Here is a 6,000-nt window from a genome sequence, read left to right as displayed (position 1 = left end):
GCGTCCTCCAGCAAGTTCAGGTGACTGCCTATTTTGTATAGCAAAAGAAGATTTTTTTTTTCATCCAATGATAAATCTTGAACAAAGAAAGACATAGCATGACTCAGTGAGCTGAGTTTATGTAGAAATTATAGACTGTGCGGCTGTTTGGTAAGAGTTTGGAATTAATTACAAGGTATTCCCAAAACAACACCTCTTTGGGCATCACATGCATTTCTGAAGATTTCCTGCGGATGACTGCTGGCCACGGGCATTTCCTCTGTGAAAATCCAAACATTGCTTGTTTATTGTTATGCTCCAGTGCAAGACTTCTAGGAATGTTTCTAGGAACCAGAGACTTACCACTGTGCATAGTCTCTCACCACTGAGCTGCCCCACTGAGGGACCTATCTGGCTAAGGAAGCATTTCCATTGCTAGTGTCAATCACCATTTCTGAATCCAAGTGATTCCAGTCTGGTCGTCTTGAATACAAGAGATGAGTATAAATGGAGTCATATTAATGAGGAAAGTCCACGCTTCTCCAATTCTTGACCTGACCTGTTCTTAGAACACTGAAGAGAGTCAAAGACTACATTTGAGGGTCCCTGGCTGGTGTCTCTTCTGGGATCCCAAACCTGACCCTCGGCATCCCCCAAGGAAGACCACCTTCACTTTCTTCCCCTCTGCCTGGTCTCTTCTCTGACGCTTTCTGGTTTCAGAGACCCTTGCCCCTACTCTTAGCCTCAATCAGAGGAAGGTCAGAGTCTATTCTCAGGCTTCCTCTGGATGCTGCCTAATATGCCAACTTCACTGAGAGTCTGGTGGCATATTCTCTGAAGACTGCAGAGAAAGTATCACAGACTCTGGGCCACATTTTATCACCGGGAGCTGAAAGGAGCTGATTCTCTTACCAATGACTACACAGGACCAGCAAGGTAGAGGCCTGACAGGTGCCAGACACACTCCCCATACCCTTATCTCTCCCCTGGGCACACCAGAATCTGCCTTACCTCCCTGAAACAAAAATCAGACCCAATGCAGATCAGTTTATGCAAATCACCCCTTAAAGACCCACCCTCTGCTCTTCAGATAGGTCTGGATAAGTCTGAATCTTGTAACAGGCTCAAGTAGGGATCTTGGCTACTTACATTTCCGTTGTCGTTTTATATTGAAAAGCCAAAGCCTGTTTGGGGAAAATAAAACCAGTTTCCATGATGCTAAAAGAAATTTAGCATCTGACTACTCTAGAAGGGTCTATTGATTCAGGTCAAGTTCATTGGGAAAGAAATGCAAAGCAAAACACGTAAATATTTGAATGTGCCAACCAAGAAAGACACAAGAACCAGACAATGAAAATGTCACCCCTTCCTTTTTGCTCAATTTTGTCTTTTGGCTTAAATTTGTCACAGTTGTCAGAGCAGATCAAATCACTGTTTAGACAACTCTTAAAAAGTTAGCAACAGTTTAAGCTTAATTTTATTTCAATTTTCAAAGTGAACTTAAAAAATGCCTTCCGGGGTTTCCACAAATGGACCGCGCTCTGAGCACATCCTGCAGCAGCTGAAAGAGAAGGCCAGGCTCTATTCTGATTAAGTACGGTTGGGCCTGCGCGAACGCACTCAGATCAATCTCAAGCACCAGGATTATCTACGCAAACACACAAAATTTAGCACCGCTGAATTTGACCACTCAGGCATAAATGCAACTGTTCTCAGAGAAGATCAATGTTTATAGCCTTAAATTCATTCAATATTTAATTTAAAAGCAAGTTGGTTTATGCCTGAAGCCAAGGCCTGACATTTCGGGTTTTTTTTTTTTCCCCCCGTCACAGATAGGCCAACCCAGCAAAAAAGCATCATGCAATTTCCCAGGTGCTAAGGTCTCAGGGCCTCAAGCATAGGGCCCACCTGGCCAGAGGGGTCCAGGAGCAGGGTAGGAAGGCACACCCTCATATCTGACCCCCATCATGGAAAGCCTGCTCACTGAGCACCAGCTTCTGGTTTTCTCTGCTCCCCGCCCCGCGCCCCGCCCCCCCCCCCCCCCCCCCCCCCCAGCCTCCAGCAGGTTCTACCGGGCTGCCAGGGCCAGCCTTCTAGGGGCAAAGACAGGAAAACACTCAACCCACCATTTAATTCAAGGCCAAGTTAAACATTGAGGAAAACATTTCCAAAGACCAAAGTAGATGTAATTGGTTGAAAATCAAAAGCAGAAAAAAACCCTCCAAACAAGTCTAGATCCCACTCTTATATTCTTTCTTTAATTGGGCTTTGTTTTATTAGCTTGCTTTTCAAATGCCTTGCACACTTATTATCCAAAATTCAGAAAACAGAGACAAGTAAAAAGAACATCTTTGTATTCACTACTTGCATCTCCTGGGATGGCAAATTTGTAGGTGTCCTTCATGATTCTCCTGGTGGGCACACATATATATAGATCATATTTTTTACGAAACTGGACATCTGAAGTATGTGCTGTTCTGTTACCACAACTGAGGTCAGTGATTCTTGAACCTGACTGCACATTATAATCACCTGGGAGGACTTTTAATACCTTGATAGGCAGGCCTCACTCTTTACCACTAAATTATTATAATTTCTGGAATGAGACCCAGGCTTCAATATTTTTAAGACTCTCTAGGTGTATCCAAGGTACAAAAAAGTTTGAGAATAACGGTCTTGAGAAGGATAGTGCACTTTACCACCCCTAAATATGCATATGTATCTCCGGCATAAGGATTATTTTGAGAAAGTGCAGACATAGGAGAAGCTTTGAAAACAGGTTAGAAGTTAACTTTCAGGGGCATCTGGGTGGCTCAGTCATTAAGCTGCTGCCTTCGGCTCAGGTCATGATCCCAGGGTCCTGGGATTGAGCCACACATCGGGCTCCCCGCTGCTTCTCCCTCTGCCTCTGCCTGCCGCTCTGCCTACTTGTGCTCTCTCTATCTCTCTGCCAAATAAATAAATAAAATCTTTAAAAAACATCTCCATTTGTAGGTAGGGGTGACTCCCTCTCTGCACCAGGAAGAACTGGCTAACCCTAAGTCACAAGAAACTTTTATAAAGGACAAGGCAATCCTGACATTTGCATAACAACCTTGCGCTCCTTTACTGTGCTTTTCCTGGTAACTTCCCATAACCAGCTCCCTTCCTGCCCACCCCCAACATCTTTCTTTTGTCTTTAACCAAAGATGGTATTGAAGGTGGTGGTTTGGGCCATTTGGGGGAGAGTTACTCAACTTTCCTGGGTCTAAGCCACGTATATGTGAGGTACGCATGTTAATAAACTTCCGTTTGTTTTTCTGTCATTAACCTATGTATTACAGGGGGTAGTCAGCCAAGAACCTAGAAGGGTGGGGGCAGAATTATTTTTCCTCCCCTACAGTCACATGAAAAACTGAGATAAGAAGATCAGGTGTGGGGCGAGGTAGGGCAGTGGTTGTCGGACTTTGCCGTGTATCTGGACCAGCTGGGAAACCTGGCAAACCTGCCCAGTCCCTGGCTGGCTCCCACCTCCATGAGCCTTGGACTTGGGTTCTTCACTAGCTCTCTAGGCACTTCAGGTACACACCAACCTGGAGAACCATCCGTTTAGGTGACCCATCTCCTATTGTGTGATTACCTCTTAGGTGACCTGCTCCTCCCTCCTGCTCACCAGACTATAGGCTTCAGGAGCTGCTCTTCTCAATGGCGGGAGCCTCTACCCACGTGTGGCTATGGAACACTTGAAACTGGCTGGTTCACATTGAGAGGTCCTGCCAGTGTAAAGGGAACACTGGATTGCGAAGCTTTAGTGCACACTGAAATCATAGTGTTTTGGCTGCATTGGGTTCCTTTCTTTTTATTTCTATTTTCAATGTAGCTACTAGGAAATTGAAATTACACATGTGGCTCACTTGAGATTTCTATGTGATAGGCTGCTCTAGGGGACAGGACCTATGTCTATTCTCTGCTGTCTTTCCAGCACGGAGCTCAGTGATTTTGCCTCAAATAGGCACTCCATCAACACGTTTCTGAACCGGAGAATGATTCAATGAATGAATGAATGAACCCAGACATATGGCAGTCCAGGCATTCACAATGCGATTCTATAGACAAAGGAGAAGCTTTTGGAGAATAGATGTTATTTTGGTTTAGGTTCCCCCAGAAGCAGTCCCTAAGACAAGGGTTCAATGCAAGTGATGTATTTGGGAAGGGATCTCCAAAACACCAAGAGCGGAGTGAAGAAGTGGGAAGAGGGTGCAAAATAGGGTGTGTTCTTGAGCCAGTTGCCACTGTGGGCAACTGCAGCTTGGTCCTGTGGGAGAATTTTAGGGAAAGATACAGAATTTGTGCCTCAGGGTGATCTCCCCCACCAGAGTGAGAGAGCCAGGGTATTTGTGCACCATTTCCCATCGGTCTTTAGTTGCAGTCTGCTGGGAGGGCTGCATGTGTGAATCCCAGGCACCTCTGCGCCTCCGTATGGGGCAGACAGACAAAGTCCGCTAGCAAAGAGACATCAGTGCTAAGTAGGGGGCATGTGCTATGGCCGAGGGGACAGGGGCATAGCCAGGGATAGCTAATGACAGCTCCTTTCTAAGCAAGTCTATTCATTCCCGCATCTAATAACTAACAATGGCACTATATCACATAGGTCTACATCCCTCGAGGTGGTCAGGAAAACCCTTTGGGATTATTTGCTAGCTCCTTCCTTGCTGACCCCATTTCCCGCTCTCCCACCCTATGTACCTAGAGGATATGGGGAAGAGACTTCCAGCAAGCAGCCCAGGGTGGCTTAGAGTTGCCTACACTGATTAAAGGTGGTCTCAGCTCCTCTGTCACCAACGTCACTGTTCTACCCCTCATCTCCTGTTAGTTAACCCTGTGCAGATGCCAGTGGGCAATTTTCTGTCTTCTGGTTTCCCCATGATGATGCGAATGCACCCCGGGATGTGGCTGACCCTTGTCTTTGACTTCAAAACACACGCACATGGGCCTGACATGGTGGCCCCTGAAGGTTTGAATAAAGCACCTCATATTTCTAGTTTCAGAAAATATAACTTCACTTCATATTAAGTCACTTCACAGAAACCAGACCACAGTGGTTCTGTCTGGGGAGGTTCATTCAGTCTGGTTCTAATCTGAAATGAATTGGGAGAGGCTCCAGAATAATTTCATTAAGCACAGTGAAGCAAGGCAAATAAGCCGGAAGAAGTCGTATAAAGAATGGAACCCAGAAACGGTTGCTGCTCTTCTGTTCCAGGGGGCACTGAGCTCAAAGTAGTCCTGACTTGGTAAAGTAATTTCACCTCTACCTGATGCCACACAAATGTATCTGTTTCCCCAGGAACCGTCCATTTCAGTCACGACCCTGATTTACTCAGGCCCCTCCGGACCGGTCACCGCTGGTGTTCTACGTTCAGGGCCCTTGCCCCAGTCTGAGATTCTAGCATTCCCTTTTTCTCTGGACCTAAGGTGATATTTAATCATCCAGCTTATTTAATTAAGCATTTAGGTTAAAAATAAGTAGGTTATTTGATTTAGATAGATGATGGAGAGAGAGAGATGGATGGACAGATAATCTTAGAGTCCTGCCCATAGTTGGGCCATCACAACTTTAAAAACAAAACTAGATATTCTAATAAAAATATGACAAAAAGAAATGAATTACCCAGTCACTCCTTTCTTTCTTTCTTTCTTTCTTTCTTTCTTGCTTTCTTGCTTTCTTGCTTTCTTGCTTTCTTTTTTTTTTTTTTTTAAACAAACACATATGGAGCATCAAGCCGCATTTTATGGGGCCTGGAGTACTACCCGGCAGTGTTTTGGAAGCCAGTGTATCTGATTGTGACCTTGTGCTCTGAATGCCCAGCATACTGCCTACCTCCCTACTCAGCTCCCACTGTACAAAGGAGAACGTGTCTGTCAAGGGTCTAGTTTGTGTTCAAATGTGACCTACAAAAGGGGCTTAAATTCAAGGAAGAAAAAGTGTTGGGAGAACATTGGAAGGAACTTCTTGGTTGTCCATCAGAAAAATGCGTCCCTCAG

This window comes from Zalophus californianus, chromosome 13 (genome assembly GCF_009762305.2).
Source record: "Zalophus californianus isolate mZalCal1 chromosome 13, mZalCal1.pri.v2, whole genome shotgun sequence".
Classification (NCBI taxonomy): domain Eukaryota; kingdom Metazoa; phylum Chordata; class Mammalia; order Carnivora; family Otariidae; genus Zalophus; species Zalophus californianus.
Note: the sequence above shows the minus strand (reverse complement) of the source record.